The following is a 20,166-nucleotide window of genomic DNA, read 5'->3' as shown; positions in this document are numbered from 1 at the left end:
TGCAACCAAATCCTAAACTTCTAATAGAGGAAACGTCCAAATTCGAAACTGACCATTTGGCACCTCTGACATATCTAGAGGGGCTGTTTGTTTAAAAATGACACTTTTTCATGACCTAACGTCAGCCTTTTCCAGTCATAAACCTTCAAGGAGCATATATTATTCGTCAGCCTAACTGATCATTAAAACAGAGTAGCCAATGTAATATGAGACCAGACCGCTTCCACCACACACATTAAATGTTAAAGACTTACTCCTTTCACATTATAAAGCCATGTTCTCCCTTCTTCAGTCACGGAAACCTAAGGGTGTTTTCTTCCATGTCATCACTGCTAACTCTATTCTGGGGTACGCTATCAGCTCCATATGATAGCAGTGGAACATAACAGTAAATTTCTTTCTAAATGAGCTCAGTGAAAAACGTGGTCTCTGTTACCTACCCGCCATGCGGTTCAGCAATATGGAAGGCATTACAGATTCAGGGGATGAGCCACGTTTATTGCTCCACTTGCTAGGAGCAATTAATTCTTTGCACTATTGTTTCCTATAGCACCAAGTATCAAAACAACAAGCTAATCTTTCTGCTCTGACCATGTTAGGGAGGATATCACTCCTGCACGAGAGATTAGAAATGTTCGGACATATCCAGGTCATAAATCTGTGCTGATTACAAAAATCCTTTGCAACACTGAAGACAGCGAGTCTTTTATGTTCAAAGAAACAGCTGCCTTATGTTGATAACATGTAGCATCCAGCCCATGCTTGGATGAGTGCTTGTAGATGGGAGCATTGTCTGTCTTGAAATGATCACTATCTGAGCCTATGAAGAGATGGAGACATTAATGACAAATTATCTGAAGTCTTCCATGTATCCAATGTATCTGATAATGCCCATGTCCCTCCGCCTCTCTGGCAGTAATCACCCTCCTCACTGGAGCAGACCCATGATAAAGAAAACATAAGCACCTTTCATATCTCTTTAGAACAGTGACCAGAAAAATGTAATCAAAGAGGTGGCAAAAGACATTTTTAAGTTTAGATCTAGAGCTAGACTTTCTAAATTCTACTGCTTGGAAACAGTGCCATGTGTAACCACTTTTATTCCAGGTCAGAAGGGTGAGCATTGGCAGGAAAGCATATGTCCCAGGACGAATTCAAAAGCTAAGCCAGCAATATAACCCTTCTTTAAGCTGCTCTAAGACAGCAATTTAAGAATGCTCAAAATATGTGACTGTTATTAAGTATTTGCCTAACGTCACCAGCCCAGCTCAGCACCCCACTGAGATAAATATTTGTTTCACGGTAGCACCTGGAGGTTCCAACCAATATTTGGACCCCATTGTGCTAGGAGCCGTACAAGCACATAGAAACAGTCACTTCCCTGAAGAGCGCATCTAAACAGACAAGACCGGCAAAGGGTGGGAGAAAAGAAGTTGCATCTCGTCCGCTCCAGATGATGTCTAAAAGGCCTCTGCTATAAAGGCTCCATTAACAAAAGCTGCAGCTGCTCTTGGTGACGGGTCAAGAAGACGGGAGATGAAGAAGAATCAGTCTCAGTCCCGAAGAGGAGAAATAACTCAGAGAGCAGAGAAGCCTGACAATCCCAAACCTTTGTCATTTTCCCCGCAGCACAAATGTAACGCTCTAAATGTATGCTGAGAGCTGGGGCGGGGGGAATTTTTGTTTGAGGAAAATGGCTTTTCAAGCATGTTTAAAATTCAGTTTTCAGCGAAAAGCCACGATGTTTTTTTAAGTCAACCCTAGATATATGCTAATGTTCATTTATGGAAATCAGTAACATACATGCCCGCACACACACCTAACAGCTAGCCATTTAAGAGACCCAGAAGATTTACTGTCTAACAGAAAATCAGCGAAAAGCAATCATGTTATGTGAAACAACAACTAGAGGCTATAATTTTAATAAAATATGAAGACTGGGGAATGTGTGACTGTGAAAACAGGACTAGTTATTTTATAAGAAGCATTAAATGGGAGCATGAATTTAACAAAATCTAAAGACAAGGGAAGTATTTATGTCATGCAGGACAACTTGTAGTCATGGCAGGAATTCCAATACAGGGAAGTGTAACTACAGAGTGTAATGTACCAGGGGAGCCATTGTGATAAAGCCCTCACTGATGAGACAGTAAGAGTAATGCAATGTGATCACTGGGGAGTGGGTTACGTCTCATCCTCACCCTGTATGGAGAGCTTAAGCCATTGAGGGACAACCTGAGCTTGCACGCTCCTCTTCTGGAACAGTGGGTGAGATTTCCCCCAAGCTCCTAAGAGGAGCTGAGCACTGATTTCACATGGGCATTCCCGCCTCCAAGGTGCTTTGAAAAATCCCACCTTGCATCATTAGAGTGCAGTGCCATGTAACAATTCAGAAGAATGTTCCAGAAAGTGGTTTTGGCAGCATTTGTCTGGATCTAATCAGGAATTCTGTCCCAGAGCAGAGAAGAGGGATGCATTTCCATGGATCACTTCTACAGTGGCTATTTCTTTGCTGCAGAACAGTGTTAAAGTTGTCCTGTCCGTGTCATGACTTGTGATGCTCCTTTAATGATATGGTCCAAAGAAAGCAGGAGAATGGTCTTGTGATGCAGTCTGTGGGAGGCACATGGAAGATGCCCCAGGCACGTCACTTCCCCTCTCTGCTCCCCTGATGTAACATGAGGCTAACGCTTCCTTTCTCCTAACATTTGTCTTTCCTGTTTATTTGTGGATTTTAACACCAGAAGGAACCACTAGATCACCAAGTCTGACCTCCTGTATATGTCAGGCCATTACATTTCACCAAGTTACTGCTGCATTGAGCCCAGTAATTGGCATGACTAATACATACTTTCCAGAAAGGCATCCTGATTTGAAGATGTCAGAATTTCCTTGGTCATTTTTCCCCCACACTTTTCCAAATGCTCATGTGCAGTTGTGTATAAGAGCATGACCCCAACACTGGGGAACTGGTAAATAAAGAAGAGAACAGGTCGCTGATTCAGAGTGCTCTCTAGATCACTTGGTGACTAGGGCACGAGGAACAATATGCATTTTAATACAATGTAAATGTATAAATCTAGGAGTGAAAAATGTCTGCCATCCTTACAGGATGGGGGGACTCTCTCCTGGGAAGCAGTGACTCTGAAAAAGATTTGGTGCTAAACATGAGTTGTAGTGTTATGCTGTGGCCAAAAAAGCTAATGTGATCCTGGGATGCACAAACAGGAGAATCTCAAATAGGAGTAGAGTGGTTATTTCACCTCTGAATTTGACACTGGTGTGACCACTGCTGGAATAGTGTATCCAGTTCTGGTGCCCACAATACAACAAGGATGTTGATAAACTGGAGCAGGCTCAGAGAAGCCACAAAAACAATTAAAAGATTAGAAAACATGCCTTATAGCAATAGATTCAAAGAGCTCTGTCTATTCAACTTAACGAAGAGACAGCTACAGCATGACTTGATTACAGTCTATAAGTACCTATGCAAAGCACAAAGTTTTAATAACGGGCTCTTCAGTCTAGCAGAGGAAGGTCTGACAGGATCCACTGGCTGGAAATTGAAGCTTGACAAATTCAGACTGGAAACAAGTTATACATTTTTAACAGTGAGTAATTAGCCCAGGGTGATGAATTCTCCATTACTGACAATTTTAAAGTCAAGATTTAAAAAGATTTTTTTCTAAGCGATCTGCTCTAGGAATTATTTGGGGGAAGTTATGGCCTGAGTTATACAGGAGGTCAATAATTACAATGGTCCCTTCCGTTTTTAGAATCTATGAATCCAAGTTGTCCCAACAGTACCGTAAGTCATTCCCTTACTACCCACCCCTGGACTGAGGGCTATGCATTCCCCGGCCTCCTTACCCAAGATTAAGCATCTCCAGAACCCAGTCTTTACATAGTCAGGGCTGGGTTCCTACACTCCCCAGACGAGGTCTGTGCATTCTGCCATTAGCGCACTATGCTGCCTTTTCTAAGAGCCACCACACTTATATAAACCTCCTCTCTGGTGCCGTTCTGTGTTTCGCTGTGTCATGTCACTGCACTTTGGGACCCGGCTACTCTAGAAAACTGAATATTTAGAAAAAGAGAATAGATCGAGTTAGTCATTCCTCTGTACACGCACCACTGAGCTAAAGAGCATAGAGCAGAAATGATAAAGCCAGGAGCTAGAGACAATACAGTGAAACCATTACTACTGATTTAGACTGTGGCCACAGAGTACAGAAAAGGCTTTACTAAGTCATGCCCTGAAGTCACAGTAGATAGTTCATGTCGACAATCTAAACACATCCAAGACTAAGTCATCCTCAATGGAATCTCACACTGGATTCTTGGAAGCCATTTTTCATCTGATCCCTTTAGTCCCAGCAGTTCAATTCACTGAGACTTATTGGCCTGACAAGCTATTCACAGATTGGCATAGTGTTTTGGTTTTGGTTAGGCCCTGCTCAGGATGGTACCATTCTTTGGCCATTCTGTTGTATGCCTGAGGAACTTCCGACCACTCTGGAAGTAAGAGCAGCTGGGGTGTGATAAACTGATCTCTAAACAAACTAGGAATCACGTCTCTCTGCCCACACCAGTGTTTACATTTTTTTTTTAAATTAAAAAGTAAAAAGTGACTTCAAAACCCCAGAAGCCGATGGGCTGATCTCTCTGAAAGACGAGCACGTGTTCTTTCTGGAAGAGTGTCACAAAAGTTACCTATTTCCCCCCCATACACCCCTGATGTGCTGGAGGAGACCCACGTGAGTGCATAGTGGACAGTCGGTCTTCCCACAGGCCCCAAAGGCTACCGCGCAGCCAGGAAAGAGAATTCTATTGCCAGCTTTTCAGGGCGGGGACTGCACCGTGCTCAGTGGAGCCCTGTCTGGACGGGGCCTCAGAGCACGACTGTAAATCAGATAAGTAGCAGCAGCAGCAGCTAAGTGCAGGGATGGCCGTGGAGACTTCCTTCCCCTACCACAGCACAGTGACTCCAACACTACTTGCGGGTAAGCGCCTTGTTTGAAATAGCTACTCAGTCAAACGCTGCCCAAGGCCCCACGCCCAGTGATTTTTGCACATGTCAAGGTGTTACACTAAAAAAAATGATACCACCAGGATCTTGTAAGAGGGACAAGGCAAAATGCCACATTTATTGTAATTACAACAAAATATTACTATATGCAATTTCTATAGAAATCCATTCACGCACCCAGACATTCACACAGGTTCTGCAAAAAGGTTGTTATAGTTACCAGCCTAGACGTTGCTCGTGCCAAGTCACTGGCCAGGTGGCCTGGACACGAGAGTGGAGCCAAGTCGTTGTCAGATGCGCATCCAGTGTTCCTGGAGGGTGGTCATAGAACCAGACTCAAAGAACACAGTCCCTGAATCCAATTTTTATAGGTCTCCGGTTCAGTACAAGTCTATGGAAGTTGCTTCATCATGCTGAATTTACAATTGAGATGACCATCAATCAGCTCAGTCAGCCAGCTGGTACATTCATGATGGCTCCATGATGACTAGGTGTTATCTTCTTGTTCTTCCTTGATGCGTTTTGGCTGGATTCCAGTTCGCCCTTTGGGGGGGTCATCCAGTTATCTCCACTTTGCATATTCTTCGGCCCATTGATACCAAGGTTGAAATACTTAGGATTAGGCTGGCACCATTTACTAACCAATTATTTCCCTGCTTCAGGCTCTCAATTCCATGCACTCATCATTCATTCTTTTACTTAACACAATCTATGACTCTTGATTCATTTAACAAGTTTTATCCCACTATCTATTTTTCCCTCTTTGGATACAAAGATTTACATAGGCATGACAAGGGACCACCACGGGGGAAGAGCATCAGGGTGTTGTTTTAAAGAACAACATTGTTTTCTCAAAGTTCTTATCACTTTCCAGCACAGACTCTTTATCTGTACTGGCCTGAAATAATTAGGACTTTGGCCTTGCATTTGTTACAGAGTGAAATTCAACAGCCTGGAACTAATGTTCATACCCTTTTACAATACCTATATATTCTTTTGTCTATCTTTATTTCTACTACTACATAATTATAATTCTATCGTACTTATATAACTTTGAGGGCGACCCAACAAAGGCACCTGAGAAATCACATCCAGGGACTCTGGGGCATGAAGGCTCATGAATGAGAGACTCCAGCGCATCGTGTCCTTCTCCAGGCTTGTTTCTATAAAGCACTGAGTCCTGGTTCCTCTACGTTCCAGTCCTGCTCCCACAGGAAAGTCCCACTGGATTCCCCGGCAGCAAGATCTCTCCCCTTTCGAGAAAGGGGCACTATTGACTTTCCACTCAGCAATGGCGGTTCCATGCCTGGCTCTCAAAAGCGCAGGCAGGGCCGGTGAACTCTCGTTATGGGGTGAGGGGGAAGGGCGGAGAGCTGCACCAGCAGAGCGCTCACCTTAATTAGCCTCTGATTAAAATGAATGTGGTTTGTTGATGTAATGCTCTCCAATTTATGTTGGAGTCATTATGATTTTTCGCTCCATTTACCTAACAAAATTTATTCAGACAAACAGTGCATTTATTAAAAGCAGAGATGTTCCGGCACCCACCATAAATCCTGATTTGTAAAACTAAACTCGAGCCCAGAGAGAGGGACTAATTTATCCTAGCTACAAAGCAAGCTGCAGGCAGCACCGTGAATTCAGCACGCTGCTCTGAAGCGTGAGTGGTCTGAGATCCTTACTAGGGTGTGCTGGCTTTGACGTGCAATGAGATCACTTTCAAACAAAGGGAGAGAAGGTAGTTCGGTAAAGCATCATCATTTCCTTCACAAAACATTGCTCTTTTGCCAGGTACAATCTGTGATGGATTCGCTGTCAACTTTCTTTTTTAATTGCATCAGGCCTTCCGTCATTATTATTATTTAATGGCACCCCAAAGCATGTTAAGTGCTTCACAGAACACAAAGAAAACAGAACCTGTCCCAAAGAATTTACAGTTTAAGAGCTCAGCCATCTGAACACTTTGCTCTGATGCCGGCAGTACCTTTCCCAGACCTGAAGACGAGCGGTGTGTGGCTCGAAAGCTTGTCTCTCTCACCGCCAGAAGCTGGTCCAATGAAAGATATAACCTCCCCCACCTTCTCTCTCTAATATGAACACTTAGGAACCCGAGTAATTCTATTCTAATGAGTAGTCCCATTAGACCAGGGCCTAAATTTTAGAAGTGACTCGGGAGAGGGTGACAAATGATAAGGAGCGAGTGGGGCTAGGAAGAACAGCAGTATAAAATCATGAGCACTGCTTACTGTACCCTGGTCTTGGCAGCTCTTCTAGGTTAGGTTTGACTGGTGTTTTAAATATGAAAAGGAAGGGAGATCAGGACATAGCCTAACACTAGGGTGACCAGGTGTCCGGTTTTCCACCGGAACACCTGGTCGAAAAGGGACCCTGGCAGCTCCATCAAAAGTCCCATCGGAGGTGCTGCAGGGCTCAGGGCAGGGATTGTAACTTCGCCGTCCTTGTGCCGTGCTTGGCACGGTGGGAGTCCTGACGCACTGTCAAGAGTCCTACACCTACTTACAAACACAGACATTGGGGCGCTCCTGCTCCCTCTTCTCATTAATGAAGTTCTGTGTCTCCCTGGAGACCAGAAGCCCCGGTCAGGAACAGAGCCCCACTGTGGCAGGTGCTGTACAAACATTTCAGAGAGTGGTCAGCTAGAAGGGACCATTAGGTCATTAAGCCTGAGCTCCCGTATATCACAGACCATTACATTTCCCCCAGATGCCCCCATGCTGAGCCCAATGAGTGTAGTTAGACCCAAGCATTTCAGTCCTCGGGAGACTCAGCTGTTGTGTGCCCCTGGCAGAGAACAGGAGAGATGGACGTGACACCCATGCCCGAGGCCCCGGCAATGGCAGGGAATTGATTAGGTCTGAGATGCCCAGATGATTCCAGCAGATGAACCTCACCCCATGCTGCAGAAGGAGGTGAAAACCCCCAAGGTCCCCGGGGAAAATTCCTTCCTGATCCCAAATCTGGCAACCAGTTAGACCCAAAGCCTGTGAGCAAAACTCACCAGCCAAGCATCTAGGAAAGAAGATTCTCGGTACCTCGTCAGCACGCTGGCCCATTCCATCCGGTGTCCCTTCTGCAGCTGTGGCCATGCCCTGATGCTTCAGAGGAAGTCGAAAAACTATTCAAAGCCACGGTCCAGCTTTCCTCCTTGCGCACCAGCCAGATCTCGTTCCAGGTTTGCGTTTGTTCTTCCATCCAGCTTGCCTACAAAATGTAATGTCCATTTTCTTACCCAGCATTTACTGCCGGATCCCCAGCTGAGCACGCAGGGCTCCTAATATGCCTATAGCATCCTCATCCCACGCCTATTGCTCAAGGAGGCTATGGCGTCAAAAGGAAATGCACCAGGGAGGACCGGGGGCAAGTGGCTAAAGAGAGTAGGAAAATCTGCACAGCCACGAGAGTAGATTAAACACCAGTTATTTACTACGTTGATTGAGGGTTATCAGCTATTACCTATTTAATAATCAACTAGTATTTAATTAAATATACAGTAACTGTCCCCTTTCATACTGCCACGTCGAGGCAGAGCTCACTCTGGACACTGCTGCATATGTTTCCATATGAATGAGGCTTTTTTACAGCAAGCTTGTTGATTCTACTGGTAACTATCTCATGCATAAAAACTAGCAGAATTAGTGTGATCTGACCACAAGAGGAATTTCCCCGAAATAAAGCCCTTCTACTAACAGAGACTTATTGTAGTCAGGATTAGCTTCCTGCTTTGCACTGCCGGAGCCCTGCTTCTTGGGGAATAGAAATATATTAGGTCCCATGCAGGAGGACCAAGACTTGACATTGCTGGGTGCTCCCTGACTGCGGCGAACAGCAGAGTGGCTAACAGAGGGAGTTTGCCTGGGATCTGTCTGAGAGGAGGTAGGCTAAGGGCTGCATTAGGGAGGCTGTGTTGGTGAGTATCGGAGTGTCTGTTGTGGGGACAGTTTGACTGTGTGCTTGATTGGTTGTTTGAAACGTGTGAATTGGGAGTGCTTGGTTCCAGGTGAGCCTTGAGTGGGCCTGACTGTTATAAAAAGCCAGTCAGCTGCAAACAGCAGAGAGGCTAACAGAGGGAGTTTGCCTGGGGAGAGCCCACTGAGGCTGACATCTTGCCAGCTTCTCTGAGTAGTTACTACAACTCCTGAGGAAGCTCGTAGAAGGAAGGTAATATGGATGGGGAGCATTCAGCTGTTGTGACCTGCACTGGATGTGCCATGTTAGTCTTTCTTCCACAGGACAGAAGCGACTTTGTCTGTACAAAGTGCAAGCTGGTCTCCATATTGGAAGAGAAGGTTCAAGGTCTGGAGAAACAAGTATCGACCCTGCGTTGCAAAAGAGAAACCGAAGATTTCCTGGACAGACGTCAGGATATGCTTCTACGGGCACAACGTTCTGAAGATTCAGAGCAGGCTGCGCTGTGGGGACAGGAGGACAGTGAAGGAATTTGGCAGCATGTGACCTCCAGAAGAAGAAAGGGGAGCGTTCATGTACCAGCAACACAGATACAGGTGAGGAACCGTGTTCATGTTCTCTCCACAGGTACCAATGCAGAGAGTGGACCAGATGATACATCTGAGGGAAGGGAGCAGAAGGAGACTCCGCCGATTGGAAGGCATGAGATGTGCTGTCCCAGGGATGGGGGTTCCACGACCACCGCTCCCAACAGAAAGAGGTGGGTGGTGGTGGTCGGGGACTCTCTCCTCAGGGGGACTGAGTCATCTATCTTCCGCCCCAACTGGGAAAACCAAGAAGTCTGCTGCTTGCCAAGAGCTAGGATTCACGATGTGACGGAGAGACTGCCGAGACTCATCAAGCCCTCGGATCGCTACCCCTTCCTGCTTCTCCATGTGGGCACCAATGATACTGCCAAGAATGACTTGAGCAGATCACTGTGGACTACGTGGCTCTGGGAAGAAGGATAAAGGAGTTTGAGGCGCAAGTGGTGTTCTCGTCCATCCTCCCCGTGGAAGGAAAAGGCCTGGGTAGAGACCATCGAATCGTGGAAGTCAGCGAATGGCTACGCAGGTGGTGTCGGAGAGAAGGCTTTGGATTCTTTGACCGTGGGATGGTGTTCCATGAAGGAGGAGTGCTAGGCAGAGATGGGCTCCACCTAACGAAGAGAGGGAAGAGCATCTTCGCAATCAGGCTGGCTCACCTAGTGAAGAGGGCTTTAAACTAGGTTCACTGGGAGAAGGAGACCAAAGCCCTGAGGTAAGTGAGGACGTGGGATACCGGGAGGAAGCACGAGCAGGAGAACGCAAAAGGGAAGGGCTCCTGCCTCATACTAAGAAAGCAGGACAAACAGCAAGTTATCTCAAGTGCCTATACACAAATGCAAGAAGGCTGGGAAACAAGCAGGGAGAACTGGAAGTCCTGGCACAGTCAAGGAAATATGGTGTGATTGGAATAACAGAGCCTTGGTGGGATAACTCACATGACTGGAGTACTGTCATGGATGGATATAAACTGTTCAGGAAGGACAGGCAGGGCAGAAAAGGTGGGGGAGTTGCACTGTATGTAAGAGAGCAGTATGACTGCTCAGAGCTCCGGTATGAAACTGCAGAAAAACCTGAGTGTCTCTGGATTAAGTTTAGAAGTGTGAGCAACAAGGGTGATGTCATAGTGGGAGTCTGCTATAGACCACCGGATCAGGGGGATGAGGTGGACGAGGCTTTCTTCTGGCAACTAACAGAAGTTACTAGATCGCAGGCTCTGGTTCTTATGGGACACTTCAATGACCCTGATATCTGCTGGGAGAGCAATACAGTGGTGCACAGACAATCCAGGAAGTTTTTGGAAAGTGTAGGGGACAATTTCCTGGTGCAAGTGCTGGAGGAACCAAATAGGGGCAAAACTCTTCTTGACCTGCTGCTCACAAACCGGGAAGAATTAGTAGGGGAAGCAAAAGTGGATGAGAACCTGAGAGGCAGTGACCATGGGATGGTCGAGTTCAGGATCCTGACACAAGGAAGAGAGGAGAGCAGCAGAATACGGACCCTGGACTTCAGAAAAGCAGACTTTGACTCCCTCAGGGAACTGATGGGCAGGATCCCCTGGGAGAATAACATGAGGGGAAAAGGAGTCCAGGAGAGCTGGCTGTATTTTAAAGAATCCTTATTGAGGTTACAGGGACAAACCATCCTGATGTGTCGAAAGAATAGTAAATATGACAGGCGACCAGCTTGGCTTAACAGTGAAATCCTTGCTGATCTTGAACACAAAAAAGAAGCTTACAAGAAGTGGAAGATTGGACAAATGACCAGGGAAGAGTATAAAAACATTGCTCGGGCATGCAGGAGTGAAATCAGGAAGGCCAAATGACACCTGGAGGTGCAGCTAGCAAGAGACGTTAAGGTAACAAGAAGGGTTTCTTCAGGTATGTTAGCAACAAGAAGAAAGTCAAGGAACGTGTGGGCCCCTTATTGAATGAGGGTGGCAACCTAGTGACAGAGGATGTAGAAAAAGCTAATGTACTCAATGCTTTTTTTGCCTCTGTCTTCACGAACAAGGTCAGCTCCCAGACTGCTGAATTGGGCAGCACAGCATGGGGAGGAGGCGACCAGCCCTCTGTGGAGAAAGAAGTGGTTAGGGACTATTTAGAAAAGCTGGATGTGCACAAGTCCATGGGGCCGGATGCGTTGCATCTGAGAGTGCTAAAGGAGTTGGCGGCTGTGATTGCAGAGCCATTGGATATAAGTCAACAGTGTGCCCTTGTTGCCAAGAAGGCTAAAGGCATTTTGGGATGTATAAGTAGGGGCATTGCCAGCAGATCGAGGGATGTGATCGTTCCCCTCTATTTGACATTGGTGAGGCTTCATCTGGAGTACTGTGTCCAGTTTTGGGCCCCACACTACAAGAAGGATGTGGAAAAATTAGAAAGCATCCAGCAGAGGGCAACAAAAATGATCAGGGGACTGGAACACATGACTTATGAGGAGAGGCTGAGGGAACTGGGATTGTTTAGTCTGCGGAAGAGAAGAATGAGGGGGGATTTGATAGCTGCTTTCAACTACTTGAAAGGGGGTTCCAGAGAGGATGGATCTAGACAGTTCTCATGGTAGCAGATGACACAATGAGGAATAATGGTCTCAAGTTGCAGTGGGGGAGGTTTAAGTTGGATATTAGGAAAAACTTTTTCACTAGGAGGGTGGTGAAACACTGGAATGCATTACCTAGGGAGGTGGTGGAATCTCCTTCCTTAGTTTTTAAGGTCAGGCTTGACAAAGCCCTGGCTGGGATGATGTAATTGGGGATTGGTCCTGCTTTGAGCAGGGGGTTGGACTACATGACCTCCTGAGGTCCCTTCCAACCCTGATATTCTATGATTCTCTTCCCTTCAGAGGCTGGAACCATAACAGAGGCACCAGTTTCAGTCACCAGCGAAGAATAAAATTTCATTGCTCTCCATTACGCTCTGACAGCAAGTGTACAGAGAGACATGGACAGGCTCCAGTGTTCTCTGGCCTCATAGCTGTGGGCACGTTTCAGCCCAGTGCTGCTCGGAGATGGTGGAGAGCACAAAGAACAATGAGGGGCTTCCAAGTCCTGCTGCATTGGCTACGCCATCCTGCCCCTGTTCCCCAGGAGCCGTGAAGAGCCCATGACAGCATAGGCTTTTGCTAGGACAACAAGAGCGAGGTGCCTCGGACATCAGCAGTCCAAATGCCGGAGCCCTTCCAGGCTATCAGTCTAGTACATCTTTGGCATACGGGTAGATACACAGCAATACGAAGAGCTTCTGGTTTTATTTGAAAATTGCAAGAATATGCAGATGCTGCTTTCTTTGGACTGGGTTCTGGAAACATGTTACAGTGCAGTCAACACAGACTTTGGGCCAGGCTCTGATTTCAGCTACACAGTGTAAATCCAGAAGAATTCCACTGAAGTTAATGGAATTAATTCCAGAGTTACACCAGTGCCTTTTTGCCATGAAAACGATGCTCACAATATTGATAGCCACTCCCTCTACAGACCCCGACACCACCTCCTCCCTCTAAATCCTTACTAGACAAAAATTGATAAAATCTAAAACCCAAAACAAGACCAACAAAAGAAACAGACAGGCAGATTCTTGACAGCAAAAATGCAAAATGCCAGAGACACCAGGAGATCCACTATGGGTTTCGCTATTGATTATACAGAACGGGTGCTCAAATACTAGGGCAATGGGCCGTGGGATAAAACGAAATAGAGATCAGGCCAGGGTGAGTGCACATTCAAGAGCCAGGATCAGGGTGCAAACACTTACACACATAAGAACGGCCACACTGGGTCAGACCAACGGCCCATCTAGCCCAGTATCCTGTCTTCCAACAGTGGCCAGTGCCAGGTGTTTCAGAGGGAATGAACAGAATGGGGCAACTAGCAAGTGATCCATCCCCTGTCATCCACTCCCAGCTTCTGGCAGTCAGAAGCTTAGGGACACCCACAGCATGGGGTTGCATCCTGATCATCTTGGCTAATAGCCATTGATGAACCTATCCTCCATGAACTTATCTAATGCTTTTTGAATCCCATTATAGTTTTGGCCTTCACAACATCCCGTGGCAATGAGTTCCACAGGCTAACTGTGCATTGTGTGAAGTAGTACTTCCTTATGTTTGTTTTAAATCTGATGCCTAGTAATTTTATTGTGTGATCCCTAGTTCTTGTGTTATCTGAATCTCTCTCTCTCACACACACACACACGTGCTTACATAAGCATTTGCCGGATCAGGGCCTTAGACTGCAAGCTCTCAGGACCCAGGGCTTCATCTGCATCCACGTCCGTCAAGTGCTGTGCATCTCATTGGGGCTGTACAGATATACGGCCGGTCACTGCTGCACGGTTTTAGGCTAAATGTGTAAATTCACAGTTTTCTGTATAATGTCTGACAAGATTTGTGGCAGCCTCGGGCCAGCTCCTCAAGGGGTGTAAATCAGCAGCGCTGCATTGTTTACAATGGAGGGAACCAGTTCGTGCCCACTGGGGATTTGGTGCCACAGGGTTTTATATTCTGCCCTGCCAGCGTTTGGCAAAGTAAATCCAATCAACATAAGGACTGCATTCTTCCTGCACTGACCGGGGTCGGAATGGAGGGCGCTCAGCCCCTGGCAGGATTGGGCCCTGTTTGCCAGACAAGAGGGGCACGTACCGTACTACCAGTCAGGACCAAGCTGCAGTGCAGGGTCCCTGCGCAGCCTGGTCATGCTAACTGCAAACGCTTAAAGAGTTGAGGCAAATGTGTTTCCATTTTGGCTTGAGGCTCCATCAGAGCTCTTTAGCCCCACAGCTGCTGGGACAGTCGGACTCTAGAATCAGAGACATGAGGCTTTTTAGCTATATTGTAGCAATGCAGGTCACGCTAATAAAAAGATTATTTGTACCCTGCAATTCAATCTAGACAGTCATTATCCATATAATCACCTCTGTTACAGCACAATAAATATCCCAGTCTCACAACGATTTGGCTGAGGGGAACTATCGAGTCATGTCACTGTTCCTCAACGTGCATCAGCAGTATTCAAATGTGAACAACAGGAGAGAATGGGAATGCTTGGAAATAACTCAGACGTTGGGAAGAAAATCAGCTTTGGCGATAGAGCAAGTCAGCAGAGAGAATCAATGCAGACAACTCTCTCTGGTGGTGTTCCGATATCTACCGAGACATTTTTTGGTTTGGGTTGTTTTCCTGAAGAGAGCTGGTGGTTTCTTTCTTCCAAATCAGCTTCAGTATAATTGGGCCGGATTCATTCTTCGTGTAATGCCAGCTGAATTCAGAGGAGTTGCCCAGGAAATAATTTAGTCCCTTACGTGAGTGGATTGTTACTCTGTTAAGTCAACTCTGACTGTACTTTTCCATCTGGCTTTAACAGCTCTAGTGTTTGGAGTGCTAATGAGTGGAGGTAAACAGAGTTCACCATGGAGATTCTTAATGCAAGTCCTCTGGGAGCCTTTCCATTGACTTCAGCGGGTCTAGATCAGGTCCCTACACTGGTTTCAAGTGGTAGAAAAGACTAATACCGAGTAAAGGAGAATGAACAAAGAACCAGTCTATTGCTCCACATTTTCCTGTACATCAACTGCAGAAGTTATTGATGAAACAAAGCTGGAAACCGCTGATCTGAAAAATCTCATCTCTCGCGGGGAAGCTGGGTAAACAAATGTTTTTTGTTAAAAATAATATATAGCTACTAGTTTGCTTCTTAAGAGTTGGAATGTGGTTTTTCATACGAGTGGATTGTGTGCACCCACTAAGCAGAAAATTAGAGTGACATTTGAAAGAAATGAAGATTTGTTCCAATTTTTTTGTCTAAATTACACACAAGACCTCGCTGTCTTGATGTGGTTCACTTAAAGATCAGTACTCCTGTTGCTGAGTGGGTTGCAGAGTGATTCATGCCTACGCAATCTTCTGTGTTTGACTGACAAGAAGAAAAGGCTCAGAGATCAATAAGGAAGACATCTGCAGTTCTGTATGTACTGCAATTAACAGAGTAAACTTTTGATGCTACATCAAATCTATATAAATCAAGACATTTGGAACTAAAGATTTTTTTTAAATGTGGAATTAAAGCAAAAATTAAAGGCTTTAATTGAAAATTTTAAACCCAGACCAGCTACAGAACACCGGGGAAGTGTTTAATAATTAAGAATATAGTTAGCAGCCTTTCATACTTCATTTGATATATGACACAATATGGTGGTTAATCCATCAAACTAAAATATTGCATATCAAATCGGTTTCATTTTTAACAATTTGTCTTCTCTGCTTACCTTCTGTTGTTTGGCATCTCCAGAATAGTCATTTGATTTTCTCCCCCACACACACTGAAAGCAAATGGCAAATTTGTATTTGTTTAAAGAAGTTCAGAACAACAATGGACTGACAATAATAACAACAAATGATAGCAAAGAAGGAGGTAAAAATTCAATTAAAACCTGCTTCTGCCCTAGAAAACTCCCAGAAGAAATTCCTAAGATTTTAATTTGCTGCCTTCCTTATCTCCTGAACACCAGAGCTATGAAGTCTTCTATGCCAGCCCTATAAAGACATTGGAGAAAGGAGTGGATTTGCACACACAGCGGATAACAATTGCTTCCATCTTTTTAGGGCCTTTATTATCGACACGGCTTGCCAGATTGTAAGCAGTAATTATGGACGGGAATGGACCAGACTCTATAGGAATGAGCTTTGTTCAAATAATTGTCTTTTAAAAATCTCCTTACTACGAATAGGGCTTTATTCTCAGTTTGCTGCACACGCTTAACACTCAGTTCCCTGTGATATAACTAGGGCTTTCACAGCCAAATTGGGGTCAGACGTAGCCCTGGGACAGGACCTCAAGAAGTTGGTTTCCTGAGTGCCACTCCACGGCAGGCTACAACGACACCCACATCTCTGAGTTAAGACCTCTGGCTGCAACTATTATTAACAACATGAATTCCTTTGACCCGTGGTTACTGTTAGCCACCCACAGCCCCCGGGGCTCAAAGCGGCAAGGTGCTGAACACGGGCATGATCCAGCAAAGCCCTTAAGCGTATGCTTAATTTTAAGCAGTCCCATAAAACTCAATGGGACTAATTCATGTGCTTACAGTTAAGTACTTGCTTAGACGCTTTGCTGGGCCAGGCCAGAGTGGTCGGCATCCTGCAGGATCAAGTCCCACTTCCTTTGTGGGGGAAACTGGACATCCTAATGGGACTCCCTCATTAGTAAAGCCTAACCCAACCCATGATGGTTCCAGTAATACTGTTCCAGCCCCCTCCAAACCTGGCTGGTTGTCCCAGTCTGAATACTGGGATATGGCATGTATATGTAATCCAATTGCCTTCGTTCACGGGAACATCAGCTAGTGATCTGACCGCCTGCTGCCAGGTCCCCAAACAGATCTCACCTGAGTCCCATGTCTCCTGATGCTAACATTTGGGGTAGCCCTGCCATGTTGCACAGTGACAGCGAGGTGAGCAGGGAGTTGTTACAAAACACTTTGAGTCGGGATGGGTCCAGAGTCAACAGGCAATCCAGAACCCCCTCCAACCACAAGAGCATCCTTATCAGGATCCTGCTGAGACCTTTAGGGCCTAAGCCCCTCTCTGCGACCATCCTGAGCAGAGTGAGTCAAGAAATGAATCTTATTTTATTGAGGCCTCATAAGGCTGGGTCCTTGTTCTGAGGTGAATCTTGAATTTGTAACCACAAGGAAACCCCTAGGGTGGGGTGTTGAAGGACTGTTCCTGCCAGAGCCCATGTCAGGGTTAGGGTGAGTGCTGATAAGCTTATTCATATGGGTGTAGCTTCTTCTATTGTTTTTTAAATGTTTTCTCTGAAATGCTTTTCACCCCAGGAATACAGCAATCTTGCACAGAAAGAGCTGCATGGACTTCTAATGGTTGACAATCCCTGTGCTAGCCATCTCTGAAGAGAAAGCAAGCTGGTGTGTTTGGATGGCTCGTCTCCGCTGGGAAAAACAGTGAAAACTGGGCGGGCTGGAAATACCCCATCAGGAGGGAGAGAGAGACGTGGATCTCCACCCAAGAAAGGCAACGGCTGGGAAGCAGGAAGGCTGCAGTTGGGTGTCCTGGCTGGTCCACTGAGGGGGAATGCAGATGCAGTTGCCCTGAACTTGAACCATGGGTTAGGTGGTGGAGTCTCAGGCTATGACCAGGTAGCACTTCCCAAGAGACCGGCCTGTCTGAGTGACCTTGGGCCTCTGGGGCTGGGCTGCCCACTGATACCAAACCAAGAGTGGGGTTTAGCAGATGGCAAAGGGGACGGGACACTGTAAAGGGGCATTTGCCTCTTGGCTGTTTGCACTGGTGGGTGGGGAACAGAGCTAACTGATGACTCTAAGAGTTACTGCGGAAGTGCGTTTTACCTGTCGGTCACTTAGACTGCGGTGTATTTTCCCAAGCTGAAGCTGTGTCCCCTCTCCCCCAGTACAGGATGGCATTTAATGTAACCCTCTTACCAATTCCTTGGTAGCCTTTTATTTTTGTCAAACATACGCTTAATTCCTGCCTTGATAATTGAACGAATTCATATTTGCTGCCAGTCACACTTGCTGAAATTGGACATTACAATTCTGCAGGTGTTGTGCTGTATTCTGAGAAGATAATGAGAAACACTTTTAAGACATGGATTTGGAAGTTCATTAATTTCCTTTAATGGTGACCCTGTGCTCTGCCTGACGAGCTAATAATGACAGAATTGTTTTGTGAGGCTCAACGACCACAAGTGCTGCTCAGTGCAGAGGCAATCCCATGACGCAGGGCTATGCTCTCCTCCCCGTTACACCACTCTGGCTGTGCAGTAGCTTTGTTGGTCCAATGGAGTTACACCTGTGAGACGGAGAACACTGCTTGGCCCATTGCGCACACATCGCAGACAGAGCGTAGACAGTCCGAGCCATCAGAGCTTTGAATAATGGAACCCCAGAGCTGGATTCATGCTAAAGAACTGGAAGCATCCAAGGACCGAGACCCAGCACCACCAAGAAATGCTGGGAACTCTGTGCCCATCTTTGTGGTGCCAGAAAAGCATCAGCTAAAACAGATGAGAGCCAGGTGTACAAGGAGGGGCCTCTGTTAGGAGAGGTTATATTTTAAACGGGACTATAAATAATCTATTTCCTTCCTGTGCCAAGCACTGGACTCAGACCACAAAGGGCTAATGGAGCAATGTTAGAAGCCCCCAACATCTAATTTTATCTATAAAATAACATTTAAACTTAAAACTTTTCATATGTAGAGCTGCAAGTGATTTATAAGGGTCCATTGATGTCAGTGAGGTTGTATCAGGAACCAAAGAATCACAGAAAGAATGAGGAGTACTTGTGGCACCTTAGAGGCTAATAAATGTATTTGAGCATAAACTTTTGTGGGCTAAAGCTCACTTCATCGGATGCATTCAGTGGAAAATACAGTAGGAAGATACACACACACCATGAAAAAATGGGGGTTGCCATACCAACTCTTAACGAGACCAATCAATTAAGGTGGGCTATCATCAGCAGGAGAAAAAAAATGTTTGTAGTGATAATCAGGACAGCCCATTTCAAACAGCTGACAAGAAGGTGTGAGTAACAGTAGGGGGAAAATTAGCATGGGAAAATAGTTTTTAGTTAGTGAAATGACTCATCCACTCCCAGTCTTTATTCAAGTCTAATTTGATGGAGTCCAGTTTGCAGATTAATTTCAGTTCTGCTGTTTCTGTTTTTGAAGGTTTTTTGTTGAAGAATTGCAACTTTTAGGTCTGTAATCGAGTGACCAAAGAGACTGAATTGTTCTCCGACTGGTTTTTGAATGTTATAATTCTTGATGTCATATGTGTGTCCATTTATTCTTTTGCGTAGAGACTGTCCGGTTTGGCCAATGTACATGGCAGAGGGGCATTGCTGGCACATGATGGCATATATCACACTGGTAGATGTGCAGGTGAACGAGCCTCTGAAGGTTCTTCAGTCTTCTCTGATCTTGACGAACCTACTTTATTTGAGGTCATCTGCAAGTGTTGCCAACTCACCGCTCTTCCTCTTTCCTGGCTCATTAGGCAGGCTGTTCACCGGCAGGCAGAGGGCAAGTTTTACTAGTTCATTTTTGCAGATGGGGAAACAGAGGCACAAAATAGCTCAGTGATTTGCCTAAGAGTACACAGTGATCGCGGTGTCAGGAGGGGAGCCCAGATCAGCTGGCTCCCAGTCCCATGGGCCATACGGTCTCCCTACCGTGACCTTACAAAGCTGTATTAAAGGTTTGGGGGAAGGGGAAAAGACTTCTGATAATTCCCTTCCATGCCTCCTACACACACAGTCTAGCAAACCAGCCCTTCTAAGTTCACTCATCACAGACACTTTCATTAAGGGTGAAAAATTTCCCTCCCTGCCCAGCCAAAATATTTCAGACAGCTCAGTGCGAAGCGCTGCCGACCCATGAGGTAATGCTCCCAATGAGATCATGGCATCATGCAGTCCCCTTGCCTAAGCAGGAGAGAGGCTGAAAAGGGAGCAGGGTGACAGCAGGCATTAGCTCCCCAGGTGCACCCACCGTATTTCTCCTAGAGGATCAGAAACAAAGAGGGGAGAAATCTGGTCTGGAGGTCTGTCTAGCATTGTATGTTTAATTGTTTCCTTCTGCTCTGCA

Source organism: Eretmochelys imbricata, chromosome 9, assembly GCF_965152235.1.
Source record: "Eretmochelys imbricata isolate rEreImb1 chromosome 9, rEreImb1.hap1, whole genome shotgun sequence".
Taxonomy (NCBI): domain Eukaryota; kingdom Metazoa; phylum Chordata; order Testudines; family Cheloniidae; genus Eretmochelys; species Eretmochelys imbricata.
This window is presented reverse-complemented; position numbering follows the sequence as displayed.